Genomic DNA, 13,937 nt, shown 5'->3' with positions numbered 1-13,937 from the left:
GATTTTGATAAATTCTTGTGAATTTAATTACAGGGAAGTAAATCCTACTGACTAGTAAATTATCAATTTGTTTCTCTTTTCTCACAAAAGAGAAACAAATTGATACCCTTCACATCATCCGGTAAGGCTTATTTTCCTCTGAGAAGGCCATAAGCCCTAACGGCTCAGAATCTAAGAGACCTTCGCTGATTGTCATCGCCTAGCGGCCACCGCAAACCTTACAGTCAATCAACTTCCCTCGGACGCCCGGATCACGCCCATTGCTCAGACCACGCCCACTCAAGTCGCCTCATGGCTCCGCCCCAGGCCCGGCAGAAGAAGATTCTCATTGGTGGAGAAGTTGTTCTGATCCCGCCCCGGAGGACGGCGATAGGCTGAACTGGCGTGGGTTGGTGGTGGTTGGCTGCTTGAGGACGGGTCCCTGGTCGTGCCTGTCAGAGAGCCTGGCGGCAGTGGTGGCTCTCGGGGCTGGGTTGTCAGTCAGTGAGAGCAGGGGGAAGATGGCTCACCGGGACCCGTTCTGCTAGGAAGAAGGGGAGCAGGTGGTGCTGCTACTCGGGAGGAAGCAGAGCAGCCTCCGTCGCTGTCGCTGAGAGCCTCACGAGTCGAGGTCCTGCAGGTGGAGCTCCGGCAGCCGCCCTGGTGAGTCCAGCCGAGAGACCCACGCCGGGCCCCCAGGGCGTCCGGCAACCGATAACTTTTTTTTGTCAGGGAGGAGCCGGGGCGAGGCGGCGGCGAGGACAGGACCGGGACTTTGTCCCTGGGGCCGCGGCTCCACTGGGGGTAACGGCTCCCGCGCGAGGCGCCATTGGTGGGTGCGAGGCGGCGCTGGGCGCGGGGGGCGGCTGGCGGGCGGGTGGGCTGCGGCCGGCGGCTGCTCGCCCCGAAGTTGGGCGCAGCCTGCCCGCTGCCTGGAGGGCGGCAGCTTTGTGCGCGCGACTCGGGTCTTTCCTTCCCGGCGAGGAGCAGTCCAGCCTCCTGCCGTGACCCGGGTGCCGCCGCCTCGGCCCCACCGGCCGCCCCTCTGCCGGGTGGGCCTGGGGCGGGAGCCCCCCGTCCCCTCCCTGCCGCGGCGGATGCTCCGGCCTCTGCCTCCTTTCCCACTCGCGCCCTCTACTTCGGCGAGGCCGCCACTGTCCGTCCGGTCTGGTGGCCACAATGGTCACTGTCGACCCCCCGCCCCCGCCCCTTGGAGAGCAGCGTTGGCCCGAGTCGGTCTTTGGTCCCCTGCAGGGCGGAGAGGTTCAGACAGCAGCCACGCTTCCTTCCTTGGTTATTTCGCTGAAGATCTCTTCTTGAGCCTTTGCCCCTTCTTTCTATGAGTTATTCCTCTCCTGAGGCTCATTTTAACATACTCGGGAATCCTCGGCGGTTTGGCTGAAAATGGTTGCATTGAAACACCCCCAAGTTTGTACGCTTCAGCGAAATTTGCTGTCTGCCCGTCAGCTTGCACATGTGTGCTTTGTGAGTTTAGACATTCCTGAAAGATTTTAATTTTGCCTAAGTGGTTTAGTACTGCACAGAATCTGCTCTCTGAGAAATACACTATCACAAGCCTGGCAGCCGCGGCGCTCTTCAGGTAGGGGGAATTTGTTCCACCGGCAGCTACTCCTTATCTCAGAGACTGCGCTACAGGCAGTAGGGCCAAGCTGACCTTTTGCAAATTATTTATCCTTGGATCACGCAGTAGTTTTTGGAGCAGGTGGGCCACCTCTTCGGTTCATGTAACACTTTACAGTTTGAGGTTTTCAGCTTTCAAATCTTATTGTCATAAAGTCAGAAAGACTGGGAGGCTTGTTTTCCATGAGAACATTCTACTGCTAACATCCACAGGCACCCCACCTCCCCCGACATTTCCAAGTATTTTTTTTCTTTAGGTGAATACATTTTAAGGTTTACAGGATGAATAGTAGTCTAAACCACCATATTTTTGAAGTGCAGGCAAAGACAAGGTAGGAAAAACATTTAAGATCTGCTTGGCCAATAGTAGCTTCAAAGTCAGCTATTCAAATAATCAGTTCAATCAAACCAAGTGGCAAGGGGGAAAAGCATCACATATTTAGGAAACAAATTCTGGATTTGGCTCGTTTATCCTTATTCGATTTATTGAAATTACCATGAGGGATTAGAAGGATTAGAAACCTTCTTAGTCATCGGCATTAGCAGTACCTGGATACAGACACCCGATAAGGCATTAGCTGGGTCAGCGTTTATCCTTGCTCTGCTTCCTTTCTTTGTTGTATTTCTGTTTTATGAAATTTGCTCTGGGTTGTATTTTTTAGACTGGTGTCTTTTTGACAGTGAGTTTAAATATATGTACTGTTTTATTCAGCATCCTGTTGCCTAATATTTATTTTATAATGGATCTTAAGAAATTTTAAGAAATCTTAGTATTCAAGACCTGTTTTGGGGTATCGTTTATATTTTGTAAATGATTGAAATTATATCAAACATAAATTTATTTTTTCGCTCTTCCGGGCTGAGTAGGTACTAGGGATACAGAAATGAATGTCATAGCTCTTGTCTTCAAGGAATTTACTATCTAATGTACAAGATGTTAGTAACATTACAGTAAATTAACAATTATAATAGTATGTAGTCAGTGGGAATAGAGATATGCCTAGTGTAGTAGGAGAGTTTAGAGTAGGAGATAGTTAACTTGCCTTGAGTGTAGGTGGAGTTGGGAGCACACAGCCAAGTTGTGAAGGATGATATAATTTTGCCAAGTGCAGGAGGTAAGTAACTTCCCAAGAGGAGGGTATAGTAATTGAGAAGGCAAGGAGGCCTGAGAAACTGTGGCAATTTAGATAAGTCATTGACAATGACGAGTCAGTATCAATTGACATTGGCAGTTGACAAAGTCAATAACATTGACATTGATATGGCTTGAATGCAGGGGTTAGTAGGAAATGGTGCCAGATGAAGATAGTGAGGGTGGTAGAGGGCCAAATCAGGGAATGGTATCCTTAGCTAAAGGGATTGGATTGAACGTGATAGATGAGAAGCCATTTATTGGATTTGTATTTTAGACCTTTACTGTGGCGGAGTGAGGGAAAAACTAACAGGTCCTAATCACCTATGAGAAGAAAGGAGGACTCAGGACTGTGAAGGTTTGACTTGGGGTTCTGTTGATGGAAATGAGGAACACAAAAATGGAAGGAAGATGATAAATTCTGTTTTGGCTATTTTGAATTTGAGGAAGCAGTGGAACTTCAGGCGAAGATATAGATAGATGTTTGTATCTATGGATGTGAAAATCAGGATTCGAGAGATGATTGGGGGTTGAATTGAAGCTATATTGATTTGGTTGTGATGAAATGACTCAGGGAAAGCCTTTAGCCTGGTGAAAGTGGCAGCCAGAGAACAGACTCTCATAAATAGCAGAAGTAGGAAGAAGAATTGTCTGAAAGTTAGAGGAATAGTAGCTAGCAAGGTAGGAGGACCATCAGGAAAGATGCCAATGGTGGGGAGATTTTCCAGTGGAGGAGGAACAGGTTAACAATTTTGAATGCTGTAAGGAGGTGTCAAGTTAGGAGAGGGCCCCAGTGACCACTGAATTTGTCAGGAGTCCATAGGTAACTTTAACAAGAACAGTTTTAACTGAGTGGTGGTTCAGAAACCAGGCTTCAGAAGATTGAGAAAGAATGGGTGTGATAAAGTAGACATGCTTAAGTGAGACTTTTCAAGAGAACTGAAATAAAGAAGGGAGAAAATGATAGCTATAGCTTTCATTGAGTAGTGGTTCTCAATCTTGGCTGTGCATTTACAATAATGTAATAATAATTTACAGTAATCTCAGGAACTTTAAAGAATTTTGTTTTCCAGAGGGAATCCCTATACCAATTTGGTGATGGGGGGTGTTGAACCCAGATATCAATATTTATTTCAACAGCTTTTCTATTGAAGTGTAATTGACATATAGTATACTACATATATTTAAAGTGTACAATTTGATATTTGACATATGTTTATACCTGCAAAACCATCACCATAATGAAAATAATATTCACCTCCAAAAGTTTCCTATGTGCCTTTATAATCTTTTCCTCTTATCCCCAGGAAACCACTGTCTACTTTGTGTCATTATTGATTACTTGCATTGATACTTTTTTATAGTTTCTTAAGTAATTCCAGTATGCAGCCATGGTTGAAAACCATTGCAGAGTGATATTGTTTGAGGGAATGTTATGTTTGTTTGTTTACATGCATAAGGAAAGAGTGAGTAGAGACAAGTAGGAAGAGATTCTTAAGCAATTCAGGAAATGAGATAATTATTGGAACTAAGACCCTGAGGAGATAGAAGTGAATGGAATTCAGAGCTTTGGCTAGTAAGAAAGGAAGACATTTCTGGAAGCGACATCTCTAAGAATATAATGTTAAAGACAGTATATTTCTTTGTTATCATCATCTAAGTTGGCATATGGTATCCAAATTGGTTCCCTGAAGTACTTCTGAAGTACTTTAAAAAATTAGAGGGCATCTTAATATTGTGAAAATGGATACCCCTCAGAACAATCCCTTAAATGGAGCCTGAGATCCCTGGCATCATCATGTAATGCTTTGTCATTTTTTGGAGGGGAGCAGATGGAATTAGCAGTTTGACTATTGCTTATTGTTGAGAGCCAAGTCCTGCCAGAGTCTTTTTGCCCTTCTCAGAGTTAGGCTGCATATCTGCACTAAGTAAAAAGAACATTTAACACTTGAAAATCTCCTATTTAAAGTATCTTTGCTCAGAAGAAATCTTGTTTGCTTGCCCTTTGGATATATGCCTTTTAAATACACTGGAGAATAAAATCATTCCTCTGTCTCCTAAATGAGACAGAGAAGAGTTGTGACTAGAAGTTCTCAAAGGCCCACATTTTCTATCTTGAGAAAAGTAATACCTATCCTCACCTCACCACCTTTTTTTTTTTTTCTTTTTAAAATTTCTGGCTCAGGATTTGGATATAGGTAAAATCTGAGTCCTGCTGGTTCTGAAGTCCAGGGCTTGTTCCTCAGCCTTGACTCTTGGCTTTCATAGGGGGCTGAAAACAGAATAGCTTATCCAAATATTATTTGGCATTGTAACTTGGTCATAAATAAAGAGGAAGTGAAAAGTTTTGTCTGATTGTCTTCTAGAGTTCTGAAAATTTCTTTCATTGTGATAAAGAATTAAAGTATGATTCTTTTCTAGAGAGGAAAGGCATCCCTAATTTTGGTGCAGCCTGAAAGAGTGGAAATATCAATGTTGGCATGATTTTGGTTATTATTATTATTGTCACAGCCTTATTGTAAACATTCTGTATTTTCTTAATTACTAATATAATAATCATTGTAGGAAATTTGAAAAATTCAGGAAAGTATAAATGGTAAATAACACTTATAATGTCTCCACCCAGAGATACTTATTTCCTTTATGAAATACCTATTAGTGTCCTTTGTCTATTATAATACTGGAGATTTTTAAAAACTAAGTTATGAGAGCTCTTTATGTATACAAACTATTAGGCCTTTGTCAAATTACATTGCAAATAATTTCCCTAGTTTGTCATTTTTATCTTAATTTTGTTTTTGATGTGAATTTTCTTTTTAAACAGATTGCTAACATTTTAATGTGTTTAAACCTATCAAATTTTTCTTTTATGATACCTCACTACTTAGAAAGGGCTTGCATTCCCAAATTATGTGACTATTCACCTCTGTTTCCGTATATTAATTTCACAGTTTTTAAAAAAATTTACATCTTTAGTCTGTTTGCAGTGTATTTTAACGTAGAGTGATGGTTCAGTTATTTTAATGCTGTTTATTGAACAGTTATCGTCTTCAGAGGTTTTAAATACCAAATCATGTGTGTATACTCTGTCTGTCTATAGATATGGATATATGACTTTTTCTAGGTTTTTCTATTTAGTTTAATTGGGCTATTTCTTTTTGCTCTAGTAATTCCAAACTGTCTTAATTATTGTGAGTTTTTAATGTATTTCACTAAATGGTTGTGTGAATACTTATTATTGTCTTTGTCAAAACATTTTCAGTATTTCTCATATATTTCTTTATTCATGTTACATTAAAGGCAGTTAAGATCCTAAAAGAACCTCACTGGAATATCTGAGTTAATTTTCTAGAGAAAGTTGTACTATCTCTATTAATACAATGTTATCATTTATTGAAGTCATCTTTTATGACTCAAAGATGTAGTTTTGAGTTTTCTTCATGTATTTTATAGTTTGTAGTTTTCTTCATGTGGGTTCTGCCCATTTTTCAAGTGGTATTTTTGATATTTTAAAACTTATTGATTCTATTGGGAATGGAACTTTTAAAATTATTTTATAAAGAGGCTTAAATGTACCTGATGGAACGTAGAAAGATGGCTAATTCTCGTATACTGTTTTCTAACTGGTCATTTTATGAAACTCTTAATTCTGATAGTTTTTATTGTGTTTTGTAGTAACTAAATTATAGCATGTGTAAATGGTGTAAATGATTTTGTCTTCTTGCTAACACTTAATCCTTATTTCTTTTTCTTAGGACATTGATCAGAACTTCTAGAATAATATTAAGTTATAGCAGTGAACAGTGAGGATCCTTGGCTTATTTCTCATTTAAATGGAAATGCCTTTAGGGTTTCACAGTTGTGTGTTCAAAATTTTTATTTATGGTATGTTAAGGAAATAGTCTTCTATGCCTTTTCAGGGGGAACCAAGATAGATATTCAGTTTGATCACATGCTCTCTTAATGTACCTTGAGATGATCATATAGTTTTCCTTCTTTTACCTATTGGTTGATGAATTGTGTTAGATTTCCAAGTAGCTTTCATCAAACAATTGCTGTCTTAGGGATAAAGGCAACTTGATAATAGCATATCTCTTTAAAATAGTGCTATATTTGATTTGCTATATGAGATTGATCTTTAGTATTCCTTTTGTATTACCTTTTTAAGGTTTTGATTTCTGAATATGCCAGCTTTGCAAAAAGAGAGACTGAGAGAGAAGCTTTCCATGTTTCCATTTTTGCATGTGCTCTGGCAATTAATCTCTTCCTTGGAAGATTTGAAATCGATTGGCTGTAAAAATGTCTAGGTCTTTTTGGACTGAATACAATTATAAAGATCTTAATATGTGCTTGTGTACTAAGTATTTTGCATAATTAATTTCATTTAGTCCCTATATAACTTTGTGAGGTGAAGATTATTATTTCTATTCTACAGATAAACTGAGACTCAGAGGTTAAGACAGTCGTTCACCATCAATAAAGTACACAAAGTTTAAACTCAATTTCTATCTGATGTAATAGCCCATGTTTTCTAATCAGTACCCTAATGTTTTTCTTAATTAGGACTCTTTCTTCACCCCATATTACTGAGAAGTAAATTTAATCATTTTATTTGAGCATCTTATTAAGTATTTTTCCTCTTTGCACACTTAGTTTTAATTTTTGGTAACCCTGTTATAATTATCACTGTTCTGTTCTGTGTTGATGTGTCATCTTTTGCTATTTTAATAAATACTGTGATCTTGGAGTGAGGTGGGATAGGGTGAGGGAACTTAAAATTGTTGTTCATATAATGCACTTAATTTAATTTACATTTTAATTCGTTGAGTGTTCAAGATCAATTTGCATTCCTGAATCTTGTTTGTACCTTGTAAGAATGTTATGTTAAGTGTACCACATACAAGAGATCAAAGAGTTTTGGAAACACAGTACTTTTCCATTTTAGTTTGAATTATTTTTGTTGTGAGCCTTGCATCAGGGTAGCTTTTTAGTAGTAATGTTAAGTGATATATGTTTGGTGTGCGTTTTCTTGAACAAAGAGTCTTTTCATAGTTGACAAACATTAGTTGCTTTCTCATATAAATACATAGAATTCAGTTATTTGTACTTGACTTAATGAAAACATAATATATGAATTATTAAACTGTACCATGAAAATTAGGTTTTAGCTACTGGAATATTTATATTTACTATTATGTTGAGTGATGTATAGGCTTGGAAATTTAAGAGAATAATGTAAGCCTTAAAAGTGCTTAAATTGGCCGGGTGCGGTGGCTCATGCCTGTAATCCCAGCACTTTGGGAGGCCGAGGTGGGTGGATCACGAGGTCAAGAGATTGAGACCATCCTGGCTAACATGGTGAAACCCCGTCTCTACTAAAAATACAAAATAATTAGCCAGGTGTGGTGGTGGGCGCCTGTAGTCGCAGTTACTTGGGAGGCTGAGGCGGGAGAATGGCATGAACCTGGGAGGCAGAGCTTGCAGTGAGCCAAGATTGCGCCACTGCACTCCAGCCTGGGCCACAGAGCGAGACTCCATCTCAAAGAAGAAAAAAAGTGCTTAAATTGGGAAAGCAGTCGTAAACTCTGTATTTATCTTTTTGAACTCTTCTGTTCCCTCCCTTTAAATATAAATTAACATTTAATTAATTCAGTTAGGGTTTTGGTTATAATCAGCACACCCAGACTGCACTCCCCATTCCCTTCCTATGGGGACAATCTGACCCTCTTAAACCTGCCAGACACATACATGCTCTTTTCTAAATTTCAAGGTTCCTGCTGATTTGTTAATCAGTATGTGTCACAGTAGTGGACAAGGTGACAAATAGCCCCCGCAGCAGTGTACACATTAGTAGTTAAGAAAAGGGAGAGACTATTTTGGAAAATCATGAAACTTCAAGTGAGTCCTGATAGGGAAATGGAGAGGAAGGTGAAAATATTATAGAAATGGATGGGGGAAGAAGGGAAGATAAAAATGTGTAAATCAAATAGATTGTTGGAGAAATATAGAAAATTGGAAGAATGGTTACATGGGTGGTAGAACCAGAATATTCAAGTCAGTGAGGTCAAGAAGTAGAGTTTCAGAAAGGAAGACTCTTGCTTCAGGTTACAGAAAAACAACCACCATAGAGAAAGAGCTGATAGAGTTGTCATTTATAAGGTCATGGAGAGTAGATGATGAGACCCAAATTTATACTGTAAAAGGGGTTAAGGAATAAATTGATGGTGAGCAGTTGGAAGTGCTGGTAGTAGATTAAGCTACTAAATCAGAAAGTTAATCAGTGAAGAGTAAATAAGGATGGAGTAACTAGGGCATTAGAATCTGATGAAGCCTTACTCCTGTGCCCCCTCTTTTCAGAACTATAAGATTGTAAAATATATTCTCAATTGTCCAAATGATTAATATTTCGTTAGTGATACTTAGAGGTATCATTCATTGAGTACCTTTTGTTTGCCAGTGCTTTATTTGCATTATTTTTAATCCTTAAAACATCCCTAAAAGATAGATGTTATTATCTATCATTCACAGTTGAGGAAACTGAGACTTAGAAAGTTTAAGTAACTTGTTGAAAATTGGCCCAGGTTTTTTGGACTCCAGAGTCAGCATTCTTTTCATTATGCCATGTTGCTTCCTTTATTTATTGAGCTATATTAAAACACTGGGGGCTTATAAGAGGAATATAGGTGGGATTCCTCTGCTTGTAGAAAGTAGTAGAAGAGGCCGGGCGCCGTGGCTTTCACCTATAATCCCAGCACTTTGGGAGGCCAAGGCGGGCGGATCGCGAGGTCAGGAGATCAAGACCATCCTGACTAACACGGTGAAACCCTGTCTCTACTGAAAATACAAAAAATTAGCCGGGCATGGTGGCATGCGCTTGTAGTCCCAGCTACTCAGGAGGCTGAGGCAGGAGAATCGCTTGAACCCGGGAGGCACTGGTTGCAGTGAGCCGAGATTGCACCATTGCACTCCAGCCTGAGGGACGCAGCGAGACTCCCTCTCAAAAACAAAACAAAACAAAAAAAGCAGTAGAAGAGAAATCCTAATTATGCTTGCTGTAATTTGTGTTGACTATATTTTTATTTAAAATGTTTTTATAAAGGGAATCCTTCTAGTAAGCTTCCCTACTATACTTATAATATCTAATTTTTAACAATTGCTGTTATTTGGAGATGAGATTTTTTTTTACCCATGATAATGATGGGTTGAGAGGAAAGGAAGGACAGGCCAAGAAAAAGCATGTAAAGAAAAATAAGACTAAAACTTGTTGTTTTCACTATGAGAACTTCAAATATGTCATACAATTTTAGGTTGCACCTCAGAAAGGCCAGCCTCTTCGTGGAAATCATATTGAGCTAGTCACAAGATGGTAATTAGAGCAGATGCTCTCCATGTCACCAGATTATAGAGCTCCGAAGAATTTATTGTAATACAGTGTGATTTACTGAATTTAGATTTCATCAATCAGGAATTAGTTATTGGTGAAAGGGTCTAAGCAGATGTTTGGTTTTTCTATAATAAACCCTTTCTTCAAAAACAACGTGTAATTGAAAAAGAAATGCTTAAAATACTTTAGGGATTAAACAATCTTATAGGACTTTCAATTACTTTGGGAGGAACCAAGATAGAAATTTTTGCTCTGCTAATTTTAGCCTCACATTCAGCTACAAAACAACATCTAGGTTACATTCTGCTATACTAGTATAAGACAGTATTATTGAAAACTTTATTTTAAAAATAATTTTATAATTCAGCCTCTGCTAAAACAAATTGACTCTTAGCCCAGTTAATGTGAATCAGCATGGTCATACTGAACTATTTATTTCTGCTTTGGTTACTATAATGTTTTTAAGCCAAGAAAAACAACTATATTCATAATATCCACATAGTTTCTGATTGGGGAGAATCAAATAGAATTTTGTACAGTCAAGATCTGTTGTTTTTATTATTATGGCCCTATTAGCACACATTACCACCATTAACTGTGTTTACTTACATTTTCTCATTGCACTTCCCTCTTTGCCCTACTATTTTCTATTGAACATCTGAGCCTCTATTGGCAGACCTCATTAAAGGTTGAAAGTCTCATTCCAACATATTAAAGGGCAGCGACTCCCTCTAAGACATTAACTCCCAACTTAGTTGGAATTTGATTCTCTTAACATTTCTGTATTTCTTTGTCCCCAACATTGTAAAAAGGAAAGCACTTAGAATGCAAAGAACTTTAAGGAATCAAAGTAGAGCTGTGCTTTGGAAACCATATTTCCATATGCTGTTATGTTTGGGAGAGAGGAAAGAGGGGTTATTGATAGCAAAATGATTGAAAGATAATGTTTACATTGGGCTTTCTTTTACATTCCTCCTCATTTTTTCTCATAGCATTTATTTATTTTATTTTATTGTTTATATTCTGATTTACCTTGATTTGTTTTAAAAGGACTTAAGGCACACTCATTTCTGCTGTTTTAGGTTTATTTGTCTCTCCTAATAGACTGTGAATCCCCTAAGTCAGCTATGTCGTATTCATTTTTGTAAATCTAGTATCTAGGACATAGTTGGCATTTAATAGTTTATGAATAAATGGATGATATTTAACCACCTTAATATAAGAAAAAAAAAGAGCCAGGTTGGTTGCTGAACCCTAGCTTACTGCAGCTTTAGTGGTATTATGGGCTGCATTGTGTCCCATCCAAAATTCATAAGTTGAAGGCCTAACCCCCAGTACCTCAGAATGTAGCATCATTTGGAAATAGGGTCTTTAGAGAGGCAGTTAAGTTAAAATGAGGTAATTAGGATGGGCCCTAATTCAGTATGATTGGTGTCCTTATAAGAACAGGAAATTTGGATAGGCTGTATAGAAGGAGGACAATGTGAAGACATAGGGAGAAGACCGCCATCTATAAGCCATAGGGAGTGACCTGAAACTATTCTCTCAGAGCTCTAAAAAGGAACCAACCCTCCTGAATCTTGATCTTAGACTCCTAGCCTAGAGAACTGTGAGAAAATAAATTTCTGTTGTTTAAGCCACCCAGTCTGTGGTACTTTGTTACGGCAGCCCTAGCAAACAAATATAGATGGCTTTTATACTTGGATGTAGCAAAATCTCAAATACCCTTAATTTGCCTATTCCCGAGAAATAGTTTGCCAAGGCTAATGTCAAAGCCTCAAAAATTTATATACTTCCCCTAGGTAAAACATGGAAGAGAAAAATTTGGATAGCTTAATGAAGAAAGTAATAACTATTTGCCTCCTCCTTCACCTTTCCCAATACAGCCAATGGCAAGCAACTGGCTAATTCCTTAATTTAATTGAATTTGTTTAGTTTGGCAAGGAGAAAGTGTTTACAGGGCATTTGTGTTCCTAGGTGTTCAAGAGCCTCTCCCTGGTTGCTTCTTCATGGTAGAAAATGGAAGAGGAAGACTAAATAAAATACTTTTTAAGATGATGTTGATTTGAGCTAATTGCTTGTGTATAATCTTAGTCACATTATTTTACTTGTGTTATAGTCAACAGGGGCAAAACAGTATGTCTTTTACATGCCCATTGCTGTGGTAGTTGCTGTACCCTTTGATCATCAACTAGTCATACTGAGTTGCCACAGTGGTTTTTCAGCATTTTTCATTACATGCTGTAGCTGCAAACTATATATATATATATATATATATATGGCCGCAAACTATATATATATAATAGTATATATATATATACAATTTTTACCATTATTTCTTCTTGACATTTTTAATTGAGTTGTATATCAAGTAGTGCTGTGTTCAGTCAATTTTTATAGTGCTTTGAGATACTTTGTGAAGAGAAAATTTCAAACATACACAAAAACAAAACATTTGCTCTTTCATCGTTTGGAGGCAGTTTTCCCAGAGTTCTGAAAGTAGGGTAAACTAAATTAGAGAACTGAACAAAGGTCTCAGCCCCAGAATTTTAAAAAAAAAATGTTTGCCATAAAGCAAAGGAAACCAAAACCAAACAGAAAACCTCTGACTTAGGGGCAAATAAGAATTTTGGTCTAATTTTGGCATTTCAACTTCAGTCACACCCATGTTTTTGGATCACTCTTGTTACCAGTATGTAGGCACTGTGGTAAATACCAGTTGATAGATTTTTCTCATCTTTTTTCTTTTCCTTCATTCCAACTGAGAAAAATACTGCAACCACATGCTAGCAAGTGGCAGAGCTGGGTCTAAGTAAATTGAATACTTTTTTTCCAGTACCCTACCATGTTCTTTTACTACCCTGTAGTTCTCAACCTGGCTGCCAAACACAATCATCTGAATAATTTACTTTTCCCTAGCAATTTATTTTAAAATGAAACTATCCTACTTTTCAATTTAGAATGAAAATATTAGGAAGAAGAAAAGAGTAAACAAGAGTAAATTATTTATGAGACAAGGGAAAGGTTTTGAAGTGTTTTAGGTGCCATGGGTAGGGATTGCTGATAGCATGGTGATTAGAATGGGGTCTTTGGAATTGGGCTGCATGGGTTCTAACCCTAACTTAACCACTTTGGTAGTGTATGATCTTGGGCAAGTTACTTCTTTAAGTGTTAGCTTTCTTTTTTGTGAAATAGAGGTTATGTTAATTTACCAGCTAGGATGGCTATGAGAATTAAATTAAAATTCCAATAAATCGCTTAGCATAGTGCCAGAAACATAAGTGCTTGAGGAATGTTAGTCATTATCACAACATTATCTATGGACATCTACCATTGCTATGTATGACACATTTCCAGACCATATTCCCAATGATGCCAGTTGTGTATGGACAGCAAAGGATCCCATGGTCAAATACATTTAGGAGAAAATATTTCATTCCAAATGCCTTTCTTAGAGATTAATAATACAGATTTAGCATATTAAAGGCTCTGAAAAGTCCTTTGATTAAAAAAAAAAACTTCTTTAACTTTGTCAAGTAGTTAGTTAAATTTTCACAAGGAAAGCCTTTTTTTTTCTGCTGTCCTCCGAGGTCTGTCTTCATGTGGCTTCTTTTGCAGATGTCTATCCCTCAGCTCTTGTAGCATGGTGGTTACCTTCTAAGAGGGATTATTCAAGAGGACAGGCCCTAGGTGGAAGCTCTTATTAAGTCTCTCCTTGCAGCACCTTGCTAAATTCCACTGGCAAAAACATGTCACTTTGCCAATTCCAGCATTGATGTGGAGGAGGACTATACAAAGGAC

The 13,937-nt window shown here is 38.3% G+C and overlaps 1 protein-coding gene across 8 annotated transcripts in view; it reads left to right on the top strand.

The window, feature by feature from the left end:
- Window positions 1-310: 310 nt before the first annotated feature.
- Window positions 311-13,937, top strand: part of HYCC1 (hyccin PI4KA lipid kinase complex subunit 1) — a 118,187-nt gene continuing 104,560 nt past the window's right edge. For 5 of the 8 annotated variants that reach the window (XM_019031699.4, XM_063708405.1, XM_063708402.1 and 2 more), the window contains exon 1: window positions 411-642. The gene's annotated coding sequence lies outside the window, so the exon portion shown is untranslated. Of the gene's footprint in view, window positions 643-13,937 lie in introns of all 8 variants that reach the window. The other 3 variants (XM_019031695.4, XM_063708404.1, XM_063708406.1) reach the window with 3 other exon arrangements.

The sequence above is a fragment of the Gorilla gorilla genome, chromosome 6, assembly GCF_029281585.2.
Source record: "Gorilla gorilla gorilla isolate KB3781 chromosome 6, NHGRI_mGorGor1-v2.1_pri, whole genome shotgun sequence".
Lineage (NCBI taxonomy): Eukaryota > Metazoa > Chordata > Mammalia > Primates > Hominidae > Gorilla > Gorilla gorilla.
This window is presented reverse-complemented; position numbering and strand designations above follow the sequence as displayed.